The sequence below is a fragment of the Squalius cephalus genome (assembly GCF_949319135.1).
Source record: "Squalius cephalus genome assembly, chromosome: 17".
Taxonomy (NCBI): domain Eukaryota; kingdom Metazoa; phylum Chordata; class Actinopteri; order Cypriniformes; family Leuciscidae; genus Squalius; species Squalius cephalus.
The window spans coordinates 26,198,054-26,221,471 of NC_137138.1; the positions used below are offsets into that span (position 1 = coordinate 26,198,054).

The following is a 23,418-nucleotide window of genomic DNA, read 5'->3' on the forward strand; positions in this document are numbered from 1 at the left end:
TGCACACACATCAGAACCTGCGGCCATCAGGGCCGGACTGAAGCTGGTACCCGGGCGTGGCACGGGGGCTCGACAGCGCCCCCTGGAATGGTGTCCGAAAACTTGGTCTATAAATCAAACACGCTTGCATATAATAATATGAAACTCAGTACACATATAGATCTCATCGGGCCGAACAACTTTCGTGCTCTAAGTTTTACACCAGCCCAACAGGAAGTCAACTATTATGGGTTGTTTGAAAAACGCATCCTCTGGAATTTGAAATACTCCTCCTAGAATATTCGTCCAATCACAACCAAACTCGGTGTGCATGAAGTCAAGACATTGAGGATGCTAAATTGCGGACGGATTTTTGATATCTCGAACGGTTTGGCTGTGGCGAGGAAACGAATTTATGGCGATTAATGGGACACAGGAAGTGTGTTATAACTTCTGCATACATTAACTGATCTTGATGAAACTTTCGCAGTGTGTTTGTTGTAAGAGGCCGATCACAAGGATGTGACTATTGTGAGTCAAAGTTATAGCGCCACCAACTGGCAGCACCCATACAGAAATGTAATATATGTCAATATATGTAAATTACATATATAATGTTAGTGCCCATGTATGTCTGCTGCATATATGAGAATATATGCAAAATTCATATATGTAAAACACATATACATATATGAAACATATATTTCAAAATATATCAAAAATGGCCGTTTTCATGTAAGTGCCATATATTTTCCCGTATATGCACATAAATGTGAAATATATGTAAGACGCATATATGTATACACGCATATATGGCGCATATATGTATACACGCATATATGGCGCATATATGTATACACGCATATATGGCGCATATATGTATACACGCATATATGGCGCATATATGTATACACGCATATATGACGCATATATGTATACACGCATATATGACGCATATATGTATACACGCATATATGACGCATATATTTATACATGCATATATGTACTTATTTCTATAGTACATACTTTCACATGTATTAGGGATACAAACCTTATATCTGAATGCCTTGAAATTAAATGCCTATAGTTGGAGATTGTCTATTGTGTGAATACCAAATATAGTATTTTAATACAATAATGCAGTGTTTTCTTTGTCATTTTTGACAAATACATCCACAAAGTACCATAACCATATGCCACAGCTTTAAAAATGCATCAGTATCACATGCATGTACACTGTAAAACTTTTCACTGTAAATTTACAGTTAAATACTGCCAGCTGGGTTGCTATCCACATACTGTATTTTTACAACACTACTACAGTAAACAGCATTTACAGTACTCCACTGTAATTACCAAATACAGCATATACCACATTTTACATTAAACTTGTCGACAGCAATAAATTGTATTTTTACAGGGAATACTGCTTTTATTATTACATAATTAAAATATTATACTTTAAGGTTTCATAAGAGTAGTCACACTAGGAAAAAGAAAACATTTTCTGGGTTTTAAAACATTTATTTAGTTAAATTGCCTTCTGTGAACATGTTGGCTGAATTACTTTTTAAACATAAAATGCAATTTTAACACTTAAACAGGTAACAGTTAGCACTTAATTAAAGGAATAGTTCACCCAAAAATTTAAATTAGCACATGATTTACTCACCCTCAAGTCATCCTAGGTGTATATGACATTATTCTTTCAGACGAATACAATCAGAGTTCTATTAAAAAATGTCCTGGCTCTTCCAAGCTTTATAACGACCATAGTCCATAAAAGTGCAAACGAAATCCCATTCAAAGTCTGCAAGGTTTCGCAGAAGTGAGGACACCTGTAGGCTTACAGTGGTGTTCTTGTTTTGCACAACTTGGCCAGTTTTCTTTGAAGTTACTTGTCCTTTCTTTGTTTTTGATCCACGTTCAGGATTGATGTCAAGAAAGCGTCTAAAAGGCAGAAAAAAACAACAATTAAATATTATTAACTGAGTGTATATATTTTGACAAAGAGAGACAGCACAAAAGCGGTCTAAAACTGAACAACATGAAAAAAATAAAATAAATGCAATGTTGGATGTTGTGAAAAAAAAAATGCAATGTTGGATGTTGTGATCAATAACTGATATTTTTTCTGCCCTGGTAAAATACATCAACTCAATGTGTCTGTTTACATGCACACTGTCAACTAACTAAATTTTTGGAAGTGGGGTTGCCAGATTTAAAGTTTTATTCTACAACTTTTGTCTACTCATCACCCAGCTCATTAACAATATCATGCCCTCATCCGGTGCCATCAGAGTATCAGTGGAAAGGCAGTCTTTAGACTCTCCGTTTATATAGAGCACACACTGCCAGAATCCAGCCCAAACCTTTGTGACAGAAATAATTTAACTTAATTGCAAGCCTTGCAAGTTTATTGCATATATGACAACATGATTTACCAGACTAAATGCATGTTTGCACCCAAAAATTTTAATTCTGTCATTATTACTCACCCTCAAGACTTTTGTTCATCTTCGGGACACAAATGAAGATATTTTTGATGAAATCTGATAGTTTTGTCCTTCCATTGATATCAATATCATTGCAACTGTCAAAGCCCAGAAAAGTGGTAAAAACATTGGTAAATATATAGCTACAGTGGTTCAACCTAAATATTATGAAGCAGGGTTTCTGCACATTTTTTAAAGTCAAATTTAAGGCTTTTTAAGACCTTTTTAAGACCCGAAGAAATCAAAATTAATACCATGCATTAGGGGTGAGCAATATTGACAAAATATGTCTCGATCGATATTTTCAAAGTTTTCTTGATAATAATTAGATAACATTTTACGGATTGTGTTTCTGTGCTTGGTGCCATGGCTTGTTTAGGCCTGTTGACAGCTGACTGACAAAGATATTCATATTCTATGCAGTGGTCAGTTTACAGCAGTGACAGAAATTAACATTTTTTATTAAGGGGTAATATATTTGCCACCTTAAATTGATTTCAAGGGGCATTTTCACCTATATACGGACATTTGTAGATGTTTCAACAAGATATCTTTCACATCTACTGCAGTCAGATTCACCCGTGTTCACTCTGAAGGAATCACTCACATGGCTGGGCACTTGTATGACACATCAAGGATGTTAAGAGGCTAAAAGCAGGTTTAAAAATTGAAGTCAACAGGGTGCAAATTTTAAAAAGAGGATAACACGGTGTAGGCAACACCGATTTTTGTCGTTGTTCTCTGTATTGACAGCACTCCAAATTTACAAAAAAATGAGCTCAATGTTAAAATTGACCGGAGTTCTCCTTTAAGGTTGCACTAGTTACATGGATTATTTAAACAATGTTTTTACTAGCTTTCTGGGCCTTAAAAGTTGCAAAGACGTTGCTGTCTATGGGTGGTTCAGAAACCTCTCAGATTTCATCAAAAATATCTCAATTTGTGTTCTGAAGATGAACGAAGGTCTTACAGGTTTGGAACGACATGAGGGCGAGTAATTAATGACAGAATTTTCACTAATCCTTCAACTGAAAACAACTTGCACCGATATATCTTAAAATATATGACTGCCACTGTTTTATCTCAAGATGCACACCAGTAATGTTTTTTTTTTTTTTAATGATACATTATTATAAAAGCTGCTTAAATACCCTAATTTTATTAAGGCCTAGACCTGGCTTAAGCTAAGCCCTGTATGGAAACCAGGGCCATATTGTTCATACCAGTAGTCAACATAATAAATACTGTCAAGTCAAGGTTAGTGACACAATTCAGTCTAATATATATATATATATATATATATATGAATGGCAAATATGCCAATGACTAACCTCTGACCAAACTCAAGGTGCTGCCTCTTCCTGGTACTGCAAGCTGAAGTTATAGGAGGAGGCAAACAGCGCTGCCAGGCCAGTGATGAAGAGGCTGTGATCCTTCACACACACCTTGACCTTCCAAACTTAATATCCAGCACTGGTTGCTTAGAGATTGACCTGTAATGGAATAAAAAAGAAAATAAAAAAAAAGAATAAATAAATAATATTAATAATTAAAATAACTACTGTGGGTTCCACTGTGGTTCGATGTAGTTGTCTATTCATAGTTCTATGAATTAAATTTTTCAACTAAAAATTAAAATTGGTTAGAATGCTAAAATGCACTGGCATATAATTTTGTTTGTTTTAAGCATAAACTCACTTAATTTTGACTTATTCTTTCAGAAAACAAGACAATTTTTACGTGTCTAATAAATGCTTCTTCATGTAAGAATTGTAGATATCTGGACTGGAAACAAAATAAAAACACTAATTAAGAAAAACATATTTTGCAGTAGGGTGAGTAAATGATGGCTTTTCATTTTAGGTTTCATCTACCCCTTTAATGTTTACATACCAGGAAATAAGTCGTGGACTTTCTGGCAAATGTAGATTGCTGGACATCAGCGATGCAAATTTCTGAAACAATTTTTAAAAAGGACAGCACAACCTTGATCAACAGAACCCAAAACATAAAACATATTACAAATTAATGAGATTTGCTGAATAATCTCTACTTATCTGCTTGAAGGATAACACCGTCTAACTTCTTTGAATTAGGGAGTAGTTGTAGGACCATGGGATGGCAATCAGGAACAGGCCTACTACATTTGAAAACAGCATTAGGAACATGGATTTTCATGTGCTAGCAAAATTCTGACAACGATTCAAAAGCACGATCACAGAACTGACAGAATTTGACAGCATTTTTTTTTTTTTTTTTACAACATAGACTATAACTGTAACACTACTTAAAAGCACTTACATTAACAATGGCCATCAGATTACAAAGCCTAAAACGAAAAAAATATCAAATGCACGTCATGCAAATAGCATGGTAAAGGTTGTCTATTATATGAAATGTCGAAGTTAACGTTACTTGGTAAACAGGTGGAACAGAGTCAGTGAATTGCTTGCGCGGCCACGGTAGTAAACCGCGTTCGCAAAATCAAACCAAATACGTGAAAACAATGTAGAAATGCGAACGCAAAAAAAAAAAAAAAAACTTATATATTGGCTTACCGTATCACTCAGTTGAACAATTCTCCATCTTCTCAAACTCTAAATCCCACTTATCGTCACGCGCAGGTTAGATTATTCAATGACAAATTCTTCCATCCGTCTTCAGGTAGCTGCTACCGTTAACGTCGTCCATTTTCTGCTGCGTCACAGGCAACTAATGTTTGAAACACGAACCGAACCGAACCGAACCTCAAAAAAGCTTTAAAATTGCTCACAGATTCGCAGACATTGTTTATCTTGATAACAGGAATGATTATTTGTTCAGTTGAATCCCGCTGACAAAACGAGTTTGCCTGTTGTAGCTGCCTAACGTTACTGTCTGCTCGCATGACGCGTCACATTTGAACTGAATTGAGCGCGAAAGAAATCAATCCCACAATGCAATGCCTTTTCAGTCAGTATGATGGTAACGAATTTATCAGGACGAAAACATAAATGTGCTGTATATTTACAGCTGTTCTGTAAAAGATACAGCTTAATACTGTATTATGGAAATACAGTAGCCTACAATTCTGTAAGAAATTCGTTGTAAATTTACAGTAAAGGGTTACAGTGTATGTTTACATACATTTATTAAATATGTTGAAAACAAATATGTATGTCACATATTTATAATTAATGTTGTCCATATATGCGAGAAACCAATACTATACTGTAATATATGCAGATATATGGTATCATATATGGATGAACTCAAATATTTTCTTCACATGTTTGGACACATACATGTTCATATATGCTGCAGGCATATATTGTGTTCTCAGATAAGTCAAATATATGTATAGATATATGTTGCAGTCATATATTGTGTTCTCAGATAAGTCAAATATATGTATAGATATATGTTGCAGTCATACATTGTGTTCTCAGATAAGTCAAATATATGTATAGATATATGTTGCAGGCATATATTGTGTTCTCAGATAAGTGAAATATATGTATAGATATATGTTGCAGTCATATATTGTGTTCTCAGATAAGTCGAATATATGTATAGATATATGTTGCAGTCATATATTGTGTTCTCAGATAAGTCAAATATATGTAGAGATATATGTTGAACATATATTGTGTTCTCAGATAAGTCGAATATATGTATAGATATATGTTGCAGTCATATATTGTGTTCTCAGATAAGTCGAATATATGTATAGATATATGTTGCAGGCATATATTGTGTTCTCAGATAAGTCGAATATATGTATAGATATATGTTGCAGTCATATATTGTGTTCTCAGATAAGTCGAATATATGTATAGATATATGTTGCAGGCATATATTGTGTTCTCAGATAAGTCGAATATATGTATAGATATATGTTGCAGGCATATATTGTGTTCTCAGATAAGTCGAATATATGTATAGATATATGTTGCAGGCATATATTGTGTTCTCAGATAAGTCGAATATATGTATAGATATATGTTGCAGTCATATATTGTGTTCTCAGATAAGTCAAATATATGTATAGATATATGTTGCAGGCATATATTGTGTTCTCATACAAGTCAAATATATGTATAGATATATGTCATGCTATTTAAAATATAAGTACATGGCCATATATTACATTTTTGTATGGGCAGGAAGTGTGTCACTTTCAAAATGCTTTGAAGTCACCCTCTTAATTTTACACGATTTGCTTCAAACTTTATATGTATAATGTAAACACACGGCAGATGTAGACCTGTGAAAGGATTATTGATATCTTAGATACTGTTGCCGTGGCAACGCATCAAATTTTAATATTCTTTTCGGATGCGTTTGAGACTCTTAACATGCTTGAAATTGGATGAAACTCGACAGACACATAACACTTATTAGCCAGTAGACATGTGAAAAGTTTCAGAAACGGGCGTGGCAGGGGGGCTCAACAGCGCCCTCTTGAACAGGGTCTGAAAACTTGGTCCATATATCAAACACGCTTGCATGAATTAATATGAAACTCGGTACACATATAGATTTCATGGGGCCGAACAACTTTCCCTCTGTCAAGTTTCACGCCAGCCCAACAGGAAGTCGGCTATTATGGGTTGTTTGGAAAACGCTTGCTGTGGAATGTGATGTACTCCTCCTAGAGAATTCATTCAATCACCTAAAAACTCAGTCAGCATGAAGTCAAGACATTGAGGATGCTAAATTGCGAACGGATTTTTGATATCTCGAACGGTTTGGCTGTGGCGAGGAATCGAATTTATGGCGAGAAAAGAGAAACACGAAGTGGAATAACTTCTGCATACATTAACTGATCTTGATGAAACTTCAGCAGTGTGTTCGTGGTAAGAGGCCGATCAGATCGATGTAGCTATTGTGAGTCAAAGTTATAGCGCCACCAACTGGCAGCAGGAAGTGTGTCACTTTCAACATGCTTTTGACAAAAGTGGGGGGGTTAGTTTTAACTACAGTAAAGAAAAAATAGTTTGTATATTGTTCTCATCAAGCCGGACAACTTTCTAATTTACATTCAATAGCTCTGGCCATCAGGAAGTCAGATATTTTGGTCTGAATGTGATTTTTTTTGCTAAATCAGCCTCTGAATTTTTAGCCACTCCTCTTAAACTATTTATTTTATTCGTACCAAACTTTTTCAACATGATGAAACTACATTAAATATGCTAAATTGTGAATGGATAATAAATATCTTAAACGGTTTTGCTATGGCGAGGGATTAAAGTAATGTCCAAAAAGGAAACACTAAAAATCTTCTAAAAATGTAATTATATACCATTTATTTCTATATAAAAGTATACAAATATCGAACTAAACCCATTTTATTCTGTTTTTGCAATTCAAGAAGAATGAAAAAGTTAAAACAGGCTATTTAGTGCTATTTGGTTCAACAAAAAAGCAAACATAGGGCTATACTGCCCTCTTGTGTCCAAAAGGACATCAAAATAGTATATAAAACTTTTTACCAGGTAGGCCAATATTGTATTTAAATTAGTGGTGGGCCGTTATCGGCGTTAACGCGCTGCGTTAACGCGAGACTCTTATCGCGCGATAAAAAAAATATCGCCGTTAATCTATTCTCCAAATTGGGTTGGGAGCTGGCTCAAGCTACACAAGCTATGATGACGCAATCTACCCGCGGCCGCGAGGAACACCCGGCTGCAACGCATCATATTCGTCGTCATCTTAAGTAAACACGGCTGAAAGTGAAAGCTGGTGTAAAAGATCGGTGGAACATCCATTATTTGGACTTGGTTCGGATTTAAGCCGTCCGACGTAGACTGTGTGGTGTAACAATTCGGTAAGTTAACACGACTAATCCGTTCTACCACCTCAAATTCAAAACGAAACACATCACTGAATACCAGCGCGCGCGTATTATTCCCAATATATCTTAGTGAGTGGTGTAAGTTAGCACATAATCTCTTTTTATTAAAAGCGCCCGATTTTAAGAATCGTTGTTGTGTTTCTTTTTAACTGAAAAGACATCGGTTAGACAATATTCTAATTTTAAATTTGGGGTTTCATAAGCTCCAAGCCATAATAAACATTAGACCTACTTAAGTCTCTGCAGCTAGTGTACTTAAATTTTATTTATCTGCAAAATTATGTTGTATACTTACAGTTTTGCACAATATATGTTCTCAAAACTACATACACCCTTTCAAAAAAACAAAAACATTTAGCAGTTGTTTAGCAGGGTCTGTGTAACCTGTTCTGAAATGGTTTTATTATAATATCGTTATCGCAAGAGGCTGCAATGTATATCACAATATGGATTTTAGGCCATATCGCCCATCCCTAATTGATTGCCTATAGTAGTTGATAATAACATAGGCCTACCTAATGTTGCCTACGGACGGTAACAGTACAGTAGTAACCTTTTACAGTCTGTGAGTAGAACAGCTTTCTCAAGCAGTTTGTGATGCATTTTGGAAACAGGAGATGAGCCCCTGGTCTAATGTGCCACCTGGCTTGAGAAACCCGTTCTCAAAGACTTACTTTTATAGTCATTATTTGGGTAGCACACATATTCTGAATGCCTTCGGCAGAATTCAAATGAGCCATTTTAATCTAGATTAATCTAGATTAATTTCAAAATTAATCTAGATTAATCTAGATTAAAAAAATTAATCTATGCCCACCTCTAATTTAAATATACATTTATTAGGTATGTGTCTGAGGATATTTTCCCACCGGTTAATCGACGTGTGACACGAGTGGGTGCTTTTAAATCGCTAATATAATAGTGAAAGAAAAATAATGATAATGTTGCACACACAAATCACACACATGTGGGAAAGAATAAACAACACTAAACCGCCATTAGGTGTCGCCAGGCATCCATCTTAATAAGCGAGTCATTGATTCATTCGTTCAAACGATTCGTTCGAATGAGTCGATCATGATTAAGACAGATGTTTATGGATTGATCATTCAATCTTTGAGTCAACCGATTCGTTAAAAATGCTGAATCGTTCAGTTATGAGAAAACACGTGATAAGTGATGGTTCTGCCGTGATCTTTGTTTAACTATTTTCGCTGCTGAAACAGAACAAAAACAGTCAACATTGCATCTAAAATGTAAGTGACTTAATTGTAACTGTTTATTTGTATGAAATCTAGGGGTGGGAGAAAAAAATTATTCTTAGATGCATCGCGATGCGGACGTGGACGATTCTGAATCGATTCACAAATGTCAAAAAATCGATTCTCTAAAAAAAATTTTTTCTAATAACGTAATATTGACGGAAGGCAAAAGGCGGAACTCTAAGCGGACGTGCGTGCAGTCTGTGGCGCGCACATAACAGAGAAGTTTCTTCTGCTCACCAAGGCTGCATATATTTGATTAAAAATACAAACAAAAACAGTAATATTGTAAAATATTATTCCAATTTAAAACAGCTGCTTTCTATTTTAATATATTTTAAACTGTTATTTATTCCTGTGATCAAAGCTGAGTTTTCAGCATCATTACTCCAGTCGTCACTGTCACATGATCCTTCAGAAATTATTCTAATATGATGATTGATACTCAAGAAACATTCATTATTATTTTAAATGTCGAAAACAGTTGTGTACAGTCTTTGATGAATAGAAAGTTCAAAAGAACAGCATTTATCTGAAATCTAAAGCTTTTGTAACGTTAAACACTACCGCTCAAAAGTTTTGGGTTAGTAATAATTAAAATTTTATTTTTGGGGTAAATAAATAAAATAAATCAGTACTTTTATTTATGAAGGATGAGTTAAACTGATCAACAGTTACAGTAAAGACATTTATAATGTTAAAAATATATATATTTGAAATATATGCTGTTCTTTTGAACTAACATTCATCAAAGCATTTTGAAAAAAAAAATCTGTACACAACTGTTTTCAACATTGAAAATAATAATGAATATTTATTGAGCATCAATCATCATATTAGTATGATTTCTGAAGGATCATGTGACACTGAAACTGGAGTAATGATGCTGAAAACTCAACTTTGATCACAGAAATGAATTACTATGTAAAATATTTAAAAATTGAAAACAGCTGTTTTAAATTGGAATAATATTTCACAATATTACTGTTTTTGTTTGTATTTTTAATCAATAAATGCAGCCTTGGTGAGCAGAAGAGACTTCTCCTAAAAACATTAAAAATCTTACTGACCCCAAACTTTTGAACAATAATATATATATATATATATATATATATATATATATATATATATATATATACATATATATGTATGTGTGTGTATGTATGTATGTATATATATATATATATATATATATATATATATATATATATATATATATATATAAATATAGCTGCGAGCAGCGATGGAGGGCCCAAGCCGGCGGTACCGCCACCCCGGTGCCTTTAGGTAACTAAAGGCACCGGGGTTGCGGTGCCACCGGCTTGGGCCCGTAATCGCTGCTCGCAGCTATATTTTATTATTATTATTATTATTATTATTATTTTTCTGTCAACCTTTCGGGCACTTTTGAGACCCTTAACGTGCTCGAAAACTCTTGAAACTTTGCACACGGGTCAGAACCCGTGGCCATCAGGGCTGGGCTGAAGCTGGTACCCGGGCGTGGCAGGGTGGCTCGACAGCGCCCCCTTGAACGGGGTCCGAAAACTTAGTCCATAAATCAGACACGCTTGCATGTAATAATATGAAACTCGGTACACATATAGATCTCATCGGGCCGAACAACTTTCGTACTTTTACTTTTTACGCCAGCCCAACAGGAAGTCGGCTATTATGGGTTGTTTTGAAACGCATGCTGTGGAATTTAATGTACTCCTCCTAGAGAATTCATCCAATCGCCTCCAAACTCGGTCAGCATGAAGTCAAGACATTGAGGATGCTAAATTGCGGACGGATTTTTGATATATCGAACGGTTTGGCCGTGGCAAGGAAACGAATTTATGGCGAATAAGGGACACAGGAAGTGTGTTATAACTTCAGCATACATTATCTGATCTTGATGAAACTTCAGCAGTGTGTTCGTTTTCAGAGGCCGAACACAAGGATGTGATTATTGTGAGTCAAAGTTATAGCGCCACCAACTGGCAGCAGGAAGTGTGTCACTTTCAAAATGCTTTGAAATCACTCTCTTATTTTTACCTGATTTGCTTCAAACTTTATGTGTATGATGTAGACACACGGCAGATGTAGACCTGTGAAAGGATTATTGATATCTTATATACTGTTGCCATGGCAACGCATCAAACTTTAATATTCTTTTTTGATGCTTTTGAGACTCTTAACATACTTGAAATTGCATGAAACTCGACAGACACATCACACTTATTATCCAGTAGACATGGGCAAAGTTTCAGAAACGGGCGTGGTGAGGGGCTCAGTAGCGCCACCTTTAGTCAAAAATGGGGGCTTAGTTTTACCTAGAATCACAAAACTTGGTATGTATATTGTTCTTATCGAGCCGGACAACTTTCTAATTTACACTTATTAGCTCAAAGCAACAGAAAGTCAGATATTTTGGTTTGAATGTGATTTTTTGGAGAAATTTCTCTCTCTCTCTGTCTCTGAGTGTGTGAGGGGTGGGGGTGATTTGTCAGTTGAGTGAGATTTACTTTTTCATTTGTTTTTCAAGGTTTCTGGGGCTTTTGGGTCCCTAAACGTGCTCGAAAACTCTTGAAACTTTGCACACAGGTCAGAACCCGCGGCCATCAGGGCGGGGCTGAATCTGGTAGCCGGGCGTGGCAGGGGGGCTCAACAGCGCCCCCTTGAACGGGGTTCTAAAACTTGGTCCATATATCAAACATGCTTGCATGAATTAATTTGAAACTCGGTACACATATAGATCTCATCGGGCCGAACAACTTTCGTGCTCTAAGTTTTACGCCAGCCCAACAGGAAGTCGGCTATTTAGGGTTGTTTGGAAACGCTTGCTGTGGAATTTAATGTACTCCTCCTAGGAAATACATCGATTCGCCTCCAAAGTCGGTCAGCGTGAAGTCAAGACATTGAGGATGCTAAATTGCGGACGGATTTTTGATATCTCGAACGGTTTGGCTGTGGCGAGGAAACGAATTAATGGCGAGAAAAGAGAAAAACGAAGTGTTATAACTAATGCATACATTAACTGATCTTGATGAAACTTCAGCAGTTTGTTCATGGTAAGAGGCCGATCAGATGGATGTAACTATTGTGTGTCAAAGTTATAGCGCCACCAACTGGCAGCAGGAAATGTGTCACTTTCAAAATGCTTTTGACAAAAGTTGGGGGGGTTGTTTTACCTACAGTAGCACAACTCAGTACGTATGTTGATCTCATCGACCCGGACAACTTTCTAATTTAAAGTCATTAACTCCGACCATCAGGAAGTCAGATATTTTGGTTTGAATGTGGATTTTTTGCAAAATCAGCCTCCAAAAGGCACTAAAAGCCTCAAATCTTCTAAAAATGTAATTTTATACCATTTATTTCTATATAAAAGTATACAAATATCACAACTAAACCCATTTTATTCTGTTTTTAAAAAGAATTTTATTCTAATTTTATTCTAAATTTTAAAACAGTAAAGTAAAAAATAAAATTCAAGTCATACATAGGGCTATACTGCCCTCTTGTGTCCAAAAGGACATCAAAATAATATATAAAACTTTTTACCAGCTAGGCCAATAATGTATTTAAATATACATTTATTAGGTATGTGTCTGAGGATATTTTCCCACCGGTTAATCGACGTGTGTGACACGAGCGGGTGCTTTTGTATCGCTAATATAAAAGTGAAAGAAAAATACGGACGTCCGCACGGACATTTATAATGGTGCACACACAAATCACACACACGTTGGAAAGAATTATGCTTTTAAACAACACTAAACCGCCATTAGATGTCGCCAAGTGACCGTCTTAATGAGCGAGTCATTGATTCATTCGTTCAAATGATTCGTAATCCATAACATACAGATCCATAAACATGGATCCATAAACATCCAATCCATAAACATAAACAGATGCAGTGTTTCCCCTACAATGTATTAAGCAGCGGCGCAGCGCCGCCGCTGGATTTTCAGCGCCGCTGCAAAATCTTCACATGATCAATAATATCACGACATTCACTTACACAAGTTGCCATAAAAGGGGCCGTTCACATTCACGTTCACATGCAAATATTTCAAATGTGGGCGCGCGGCAAGTGCGCTCATAATAGAAGCAAAGCGGTGCGCACGTTTTCAGCATGGACAGATCAAAAGGTTTTCAGGCGCGCCTCAGTTCATGGTTGGCATAGCAACGACAGACGCCACGGGAGAGCGAGCAAGCGCTTGTGCAAAGGAGAAAGCGGTACGAACTTTTCTCCGTTGAAGTCTATAATGGTGTCGCTGTGTCCATTTTTTTTACTGTCTATGGAAAATATGCCGTCCGTGTTCGGCGATAAGGTTTCATTCTCGCGCAGCTTGTTTTAGTAACTTCACGTGCGAGTCTTTTCCGCTCCGTGTTTGCGCCGCGCTCTCGGTTCCGTGTGTGTGTGAGTGTGTGTCGGCGCACTGCGCTCTCTGCTCAATGTTCCACTCCATGTTTGCGATGCGCGTTCTGCTCTGTGGTTAACGGCCCAAACGCTCCAATCATGTACCGATCACGCACTGGAAAAGCAAAGTCCGCTCAAATAACGTGAAATTTCTCAGTAGTAGACTTCTGTTTGCTGAGCTGGTATAAGTTAGCCATGCATGGTAAAATTACCTGCTCTGATCACATACTCTGGTAATAATAGCTTTGTATGACTATACTTTATTTTGATAATTAGTCAAAAATAAATCTGTTAAATCTTAGTATGTTGCATAGAACTGAATGAAGAATAATATATTGATGTTTTATATTTTAATATAGGGCTATTTTCTGTCCAATTTGTGTGGACATTTTTCTTTTTTCCCCCTTTTTTGTGTGTTTGATTTAATTAGTGATTCTACATTTAAATATTGATGATTACAAGTTTGGAGGAAATTCAATTAATTGCGATTAATCACAGCAAATTGTGCGATTAATTAGTTATTTTTTTAATCGATTCCCAGCCGTAATATATATATATATACATGTATATATATATATATATATATATATATATATATATATATATATATATATATTTTTTTTTTTTTTTTTTTTACATAGTGCCCCTTTCTTACATTTGAGCCTCAAAATGTATGTCTCAAAATGTCCATTTCTATCCACAAAACTTGCCAGAAGTCATGGTTTAAGGGGTTATTAAAAAAAAAATCTTCCGGGGGTGCATGCCCCCGGACCCCCCGCAAGCGGCTTGGTAACAACCTCCGGCACGTAACAGCACCGCTGCTGGAAAAATTTATAGGGGAAACACTGAGATGTTTATGGATTGATCATTCAATCTTTGAGTCAACCAATTCGTTCAAAATGCTGAATCATTCAGTTATGAGAAAACACGTTCCTGTGAGATGCGTTCTTCTGTGATCTTTGTTTAACTATTTCCGCTGCTGAAACAGAACAAAAACAGTCAATATTGCATCTAAAATGTAAATGACTTCATTTTAACTGTTAATAACCTGTTGTATGAAATCAATATCACAGTTTCAATAGTGATTGTATTCAGGAAAAGTTAGGTACGGAGAGCGAGCGATTTCAACGAAATCAGAACTAAACCCATTTTATTCTTTTATTATTATTATTATTTCATTTAAGAATTATGTTTGAGTTTAAAAAAAGCCAGAATGTTTTAGTCCAAAAAATAAATAAATCATGCCATGGATTGCTTGAAATTTAATTTTTTTATTATATTTATTTTTTCGTTTTGGCTTTGTTTATAGTTTATTTTTAAGTTTTTATTCTTGTTCCGTTCTGAATATCATTACATTTAAAGGATTTGTTGTGGAATATTTTGAGTGTATCATAAAATCAGAATAATTCTCTCGATTTAGTGATCCCCTACTTATTATTTTATTTTATTTTTTTCTTTGTTCTAATTAGGTCAGGCAAGTAAAATGATCTGTGTCTTGTCCCTTAAAGTTATTTATATATATATATATATATATATATATATATATATATATATGTATGTGTGTGTGTGTGTGTATATATATATATATATATATATATATATATATATATATATATGTGTGTGTGTGTGTGTGTGTATATATATATATATATATATATATATATATATATATATATATATATATATATATATATAAATATAAATATAGCTGCGAGCAGCGATGGAGGGCCAAAGCCGCCGGCACCGCCACCCTGGCACCAGGATTGCGGTGCCACCGGCTTGGGCCCGTAATCGCTGCTCGCAGCTATATTTATTATTATTATTATTATTATTATTATTTTGTCAACCTTTCGGGCACTTTTGGGGCCCTTAACATGCTCGAAAACTCTTGAAATTTTTTACACAGGTCAGAACCCGCGGCCATCAGGGCCGGGCTGAAGCTGGTACCCGGGCGTGGCAGGGGGCCTCGACAGCGCCCCCTGGAACGGGATCCGAACACTTGTCCATAAATCAGACACGCTTGCATGTAATAATATGAAACTCGGTACACATATAGACCTCATCGGGCCGAACAACTTTCGTGCTCTAAGTTTTACGCCAGACCAACAGGAAGTCGGCTATTATGGGTTGTTTGGAAACGCATGCTGTGGAATTTGATGTACTCCTCCTAGGAAATGCATCCATTCGCCTCCAAACTCGGTCGGCATGAAGTCAAGACATTGAGGATGCTAAATTGCGGACGGATTTTTGATATCTCGAACGGTTTGGCCGTGGCAAGGAAACGAATTTATGGTGAATAATTCAAACAGGAAGTGTGTTATAACTTCTGCATACATTAACTGATCTTGATGAAACTTCAGCAGTGTGTTAGTTGTAAGAGGCCGATCACATGGATGTGACATTTGTGAGTCAAAGTTATAGCGCCACCAACTGGCAACAGGAAGTGTGTCACTTTCAAAATGCTTTGAAATCACCCTCTTATTTTTACCCGATTTGCTTCAAACTTTATGTGTATAATGTAAACACACGGCAGATGTAGACCTGTGAAAGGATTATTGATATCTTAGATACTGTTGCCGTGGCAACGCATCAAACTTTACTATTCTTTTCGGATGCTTTTGAGACTCTTCACATGCTTGAAAATGCATGAAACTCGACAGACACATCACATTTATTATCCAGTAGACATGTGCAAAGTTTCAGAAACGGGCGTGGTGAAATGGCTCAGTAGCGCCACCTTTAGTCAAAAGTGGGGGGGTTAGTTTTATCAACAGCAACAAAACTTGGTATGTGTATTGTTCTCATCAAGACGGACAACTTTCTAATTTACAGTAACTAGCTCGGACCAAGAGGAAGAGAGATATTTTGGTTTGAATGTGGATTTTCTGGAGAATTTTCTCTCCCTCTCTCTGTCTCTGTGTCTCTGTGTGTGTGAGGGGAGGGGGGGATTTGACTATTGCTTTTATATTGTTAATCAAGGTTTCAGGGGCTTTTGGGGTCCTTAACGTGCTCAAAAACTCTTGAAACTTTGCACACAAGTCAGAACCCCCTGGCATCATGGCCGGGCTGAAGCTGGTACCCGGGCATGGCAGGGGGGCTCAACAGCGCCCCCTTAAACTGGGTCTGAAAACTTGGTCCATAGATCAAACACGCTTGCATGAATTAATATGAAACTCGGTACACATATAGATCTCATCGGGCCGAACAACTTTTCCCCGGTCAAGTTTTACGCCAGCCCAACAGGAAGTCGGCTATTATGGGTTGTTTGGAAAACGCTTGCTGTGGAATGCGAAGTACTCCTCCTAGAGAATTCATCCAATCCCCACCAAACTCGGTGTGCATGAAGTCAAGTCATTGAGGATGCTAAATTGCGGAAGGATTTTTGATATCTCGAACGGTTTGGCCGTGGTGAGGAAACGAATTTATGGCGAGAAAAGATAAACACGAAGCGGTATAACTTCTGCATACATTAACTGATCTTGATGAAACTTCACCAGTGTGTTCGTGGTAAGAGGCCGATCAGATGGATGTAACTATTGTGTGTCAAAGTTATAGCACCACCAACTGGCAGCAGGAAGTGTGTCACTTTCAAAATGCCTTTGACAAAAGTGGGGGGGTTAGTTGTATATACAGTAACAAAAATCAGTACGTACATTGGTCTAATCGAGCCGGACAACTTTCTAATTTAAAGTAATTTGCTCCAACCAACAGGAAGTCAGATATTTAGGTCTGAATGTGGATTTTTGGGATGTTTCAGACTCTGAGTTTTTAGCTGCTACTCCTCCTAACTGGTTTATTTTTTTCACACCAAACTTTTTCAACACGATGAAAATACATTAAAGATGCTAAATTGTGAACGGATATTAAATATTTCAAACAGTTTTGATATAGTGAGGGATTAAAGTAATGTACAAAAAGGAAACGCTAAAAGCCTCATCTTCTAAAAATGTAATTATACACCATTTATTTCTATATAAAAGTATACAAATATCACAACTAAACCCATTTTATTCTTTTTTTTTTTTCAATTTAAGAATTACTTATACGTTTAAAAATAGCAATTGTACTCTTTAGTCCCATAAAAGTCAAGTCATACATAGGGCTATACTGCCCTCTTGTGTTCAAAATCAGGTAGGCCTATTGTATCTATATAAAAATATACTAGGTATGTGACGGTGAGAATATTTTACCACCGGTTAATCAACGGGTTAATCAACGTTAATCAATGTTGTGGAATATTTTGAGTGTATCATAAAATCAGAATAAAGTAATACAAGTAATATTTTCTGTCTTTTATATATATGTATATATATATATATATATAAATATAGCTGCGAGCAACGATGAAGGGCCAAAGCCGGCGGTACCGCCGCCCCAGTGCCTTTAAGTAACTAAAGGCACCGGGGTTGCGGTGCCACCGGCTTGGGCCCGTAATCGCTGCTCGCAGCTATATTTATTATTATTATTATTATTATTATTATTATTATTATTTTGTCAACCTTTCGGGCACTTTTGGGGCCCTTAACATGCTCGAAAACTCTTGAAATTTTGCACACAGGTCAGAACCCGCGGCCATCAGGGCCGGGCTGAAGCTGGTACCCGGGCGTGGCAGGGGGCCTCGACAGCGCCCCCTGGAACAGGATCCGAACACTTGTCCATAAATCAGACACGCTTGCATGTAATAATATGAAACTCGGTACACATATAGACCTCATAGGGCCGAACAACTTTCGTGCTCTAAGTTTTACGCCAGACCAACAGGAAGTCGGCTATTATAGGTTGTTTGGAAACGCATGCTGTGGAATTTGATGTACTCCTCCTAGGAAATTCATCCATTCGCCTCCAAACTCGGTCGGCATGAAGTCAAGACATTGAGGATGCTAAATTGCGGACGGATTTTTGATATCTCGAACGGTTTGGCCGTGGCAAGGAAACGAATTTATGGCGAATAATTCAAACAGGAAGTGTGTTATAACTTCTGCATACATTAACTGATCTTGATGAAACTTCAGCAGTGTGTTAGTTGTAAGAGGCCGATCACATGGATGTGACATTTGTGAGTCAAAGTTATAGCGCCACCAACTGGCAACAGGAAGTGTGTCACTTTCAAAATGCTTTGAAATCACCCTCTTATTTTTACCCGATTTGCTTCAAACTTTATGTGTATAATGTAAACACACGGCAGATGTAGACCTGTGAAAGGATTATTGATATCTTAGATACTGTTGCCGTGGCAACGCATCAAACTTTAATATTCTTTTCGGATGCTTTTGAGACTCTTCACATGCTTGAAAATGCATGAAACTCGACAGACACATCACATTTATTATCCAGTAGACATGTGCAAAGTTTCAGAAACGGGCGTGGTGAAATGGCTCAGTAGCGCCACCTTTAGTCAAAAGTGGGGGGGTTAGTTTTATCAACAGCAACAAAACTTGGTATGAGTATTGTTCTCATCAAGACGGACAACTTTCTAATTTACAGTAACTAGCTCGGACCAAGAGGAAGAGAGATATTTTGGTTTGAATGTGGATTTTCTGGAGAATTTTCTCTCCCTCTCTCTGTGTCTCTGTGTGTGTGAGGGGAGGGGGGGATTTGACTATTGCTTTTATATTGTTAATCAAGGTTTCAGGGGCTTTTGGGGTCCTTAACGTGCTCAAAAACTCTTGAAACTTTGCACACAAGTCAGAACCCCCTGGCATCAGGGCCGGGCTGAAGCTGGTACCCGGGCGTGGCAGGGGGGCTCAACAGCGCCCCCTTGAACTGGGTCTGAAAACTTGGTCCATAGATCAAACACGCTTGCATGAATTAATATGAAACTCGGCACACATATAGATCTCATCGGGCCAAACAACTTTTCCCCCGTCAAGTTTTACGCCAGCCCAACAGGAAGTTGGCTATTATGGGTTGTTTGGAAAACGCTTGCTGTGGAATGCGAAGTACTCCTCCTAGAGAATTCATCCAATCCCCACCAAACTCGGTGTGCATGAAGTCAAGTCATTGAGGATGCTAAATTGCGGAAGGATTTTTGATATCTCGAACGGTTTGGCCGTGGCGAGGAAACAAATTTTTGGCGAGAAAAGAGAAACACGAAGCGGTATAACTTCTGCATACATTAACTGATCTTGATGAAACTTCACCAGTGTGTTCGTGGTAAGAGGCCGATCAGATGGATGTAACTATTGTGAGTCAAAGTTATAGCACCACCAACTGGCAGCAGGAAGTGTGTCACTTTCAAAATGCCTTTGACAAAAGTGGGGGGGTTAGTTGTATATACAGTAACAAAAATCAGTACGTACATTGGTCTCATCGAGCCGGACAACTTTCTAATTTAAAGTAATTTGCTCCGACCAACAGGAAGTCAGATATTTAGGTCTGAATGTGGATTTTTGGGATATTTCAGACTCTGAGTTTTTAGCTACTCCTCCTAACTGGTTTATTTTTTTCACACCAAACTTTTTCAACACGATGAAAATACATTAAATATGCTAAATTGTGAACAGATATTAAATATTTCAAACAGTTTTGATATAGTGAGGGATTAAAGTAATGTACAAAAAGGAAACGCTAAAAGCCTCATCTTCTAAAAATGTAATTATACACCATTTATTTCTATATAAAAGTATACAAATATCACAACTAAACCCATTTTATTCTTTTTTTTTTCAATTTAAGAATTACTTATACGTTTAAAAATAGCAATTGTACTCTTTAGTCACATAAAAGTCAAGTCATACATAGGGCTATACTGCCCTCTTGTGTTCAAAATCAGGTAGGCCTATTGTATCTATATAAAAATATACTAGGTATGTGACGGTGAGAATATTTTACCACCGGTTAATCAACGGGTTAATCAACGTTAATCAATGTTGTGGAATATTTTGAGTGTATAAAATCAGAATAAAGTAAGACAATATTTTCTGTCTTCTATATATATATATATATGTATGTATGTATGTATGTATGTATATATATATATACCGTATTTTCCGGACTATAAGTCGCTCCGGAGTATAAGTCGCATCAGTCAAAAAATGCGTCATGAAGAGGAAAAAAAACATATATAAGTCGCACTGGACTATAAGTCGCATTTATTTAGAAATTTATTTCACAAAATCCAAGACCAAGAACAGACATTTAATCTGGAAAGGCAAGTTATTCAACTACACAGAACAACAGGCTGAATAACGTTAGGTGTCCGGTATGTTAACGCAACACATTAACAGTTATTCAGCTACACGATAACATTAAGAACATATACCTGGGAGGCTGAATAGGCTAAATTAACATAAGCCAGCGAGCCCAACAAGCAAGTTACCAATAAACAAGTTCACCAAGCTCCCGCAATCTCATTCCACATCATTTTCTTCATCCTTGGTGTCGCTTTTGAACAACTCCGCCAACTAGAGCGCCCTCTCACGGCTGTAGACGGTAATGTTTTCTCTTGGTTCATCTCAGTCTGAATTAATTTTGATATATAAGTCGCACCTGAATATAAGTCGCAGGACCAGCCAAACTATGAAAAAAAGTGCGACTTATAGTCCGGAAAATACGGTATATATATATATATATATATATATATAAATATAGCTGCGAGCAGCGATGAAGGGCCAAAGCCGGCGGCACCGCCACCCCGGTGCCTTTAGGGAACTAAAGGCACCGGGGTTGCGGTGCCACCGGCTTGGGCCCGTAATCGCTGCTCGCAGCTATATTTATTATTATTATTATTATTTTGTCAACCTTTCGGGCACTTTTGGGGCCCTTAACATGCTCGAAAACTCTTGAAATTTTGCACACAGGTCAGAACCCGTGGCCATCAGGGCCGGGCTGAAGCTGGTACCCGGGCGTGGCAGGGGGGCTCGACAGCGCCCCCTGGAACGGGATCCGAACACTTGTCCATAAATCAGACACGCTTGCATGTAATAATATGAAACTCGGTACACATATAGACCTCATCAGGCCGAACAACTTTCGTGCTCTAAGTTTTACGCCAGACCAACAGGAAGTCGGCTATTATAGGTTGTTTGGAAACGCATGCTGTGGAATTTGATGTACTCCTCCTAGGAAATTCATCCATTCGCCTCCAAACTCGGTCGGCATGAAGTCAAGACATTGAGGATGCTAAATTGCGGACGGATTTTTGATATCTCGAACGGTTTGGCCGTGGCAAGGAAACGAATTTATGGCGAATAATTCAAACAGGAAGTGTGTTATAACTTCTGCATACATTAACTGATCTTGATGAAACTTCAGCAGTGTGTTAGTTGTAAGAGGCCGATCACATGGATGTGACATTTGTGAGTCAAAGTTATAGCGCCACCAACTGGCAACAGGAAGTGTGTCACTTTCAAAATGCTTTGAAATCACCCTCTTATTTTTACCTGATTTGCTTCAAACTTTATGTGTATAATGTAAACACACAGCAGATGTAGACCTGTGAAAGGATTATTGATATCTTAGATACTGTTGCCGTGGCAACGCATCAAACTTTAATATTCTTTTCGGATGCTTTTGAGACTCTTCACATGCTTGAAAATGCATGAAACTCGACAGACACATCACATTTATTATCCAGTAGACATGTGCAAAGTTTCAGAAACGGGCGTGGTGAAATGGCTCAGTAGCGCCACCTTTAGTCAAAAGTGGGGGGGTTAGTTTTATCAACAGCAACAAAACTTGGTATGTGTATTGTTCTCATCAAGACGGACAACTTTCTAATTTACAGTAACTAGCTCGGACCAAGAGGAAGAGAGATATTTTGGTTTGAATGTGGATTTTCTGGAGAATTTTCTCTCCCTCTTTCTGTGTCTCTGTGTGTGTGAGGGGAGGGGGGGATTTGACTATTGCTTTTATATTGTTAATCAAGGTTTCAGGGGCTTTTGGGGTCCTTAACGTGCTCAAAAACTCTTGAAACTTTGCACACAAGTCAGAACCCCCTGCCATCAGGGCCGGGCTGAAGCTGGTACCCGGGCGTGGCAGGGGGGCTCAACAGCGCCCCCTTGAACTGGGTCTGAAAACTTGGTCCATAGATCAAACACGCTTGCATGAATTAATATGAAACTCGGTACACATATAGATCTCATCGGGCCGAACAACTTTTCCCCAGTCAAGTTTTACGCCAGCCCAACAGGAAGTCGGCTATTATGGGTTGTTTGGAAAACGCTTGCTGTGGAATGCGAAGTACTCCTCCTAGAGAATTCATCCAATCCCCACCAAACTCAGTGTGCATGAAGTCAAGTCATTGAGGATGCTAAATTGCGGAAGGATTTTTGATATCTGGAACGGTTTGGCCGTGGCGAGGAAACGAATTTATGGCGAGAAAAGAGAAACACGAAGCGGTATAACTTCTGCATACATTAACTGATCTTGATGAAACTTCACCAGTGTGTTCGTGGTAAGAGGCCGATCAGATGGATGTAACTATTGTGAGTCAAATTT

The 23,418-nt window shown here is 37.4% G+C and overlaps 1 long non-coding RNA gene across 1 annotated transcript; it reads right to left on the reverse strand.

Moving 5' to 3' along the window:
* Nucleotides 1-1,478: 1,478 nt before the first annotated feature.
* Nucleotides 1,479-5,822, reverse strand: LOC307145058. Its single transcript, XR_013818876.1, has 5 exons — nucleotides 5,033-5,822; nucleotides 4,776-4,803; nucleotides 4,368-4,614; nucleotides 3,806-3,967; nucleotides 1,479-1,929 (listed from the first exon to the last, which is right to left on the reverse strand). It is a non-coding gene; the product is annotated as an uncharacterized lncRNA (long non-coding RNA).
* Between the last annotated feature and the right edge of the window lie 17,596 nt (nucleotides 5,823-23,418).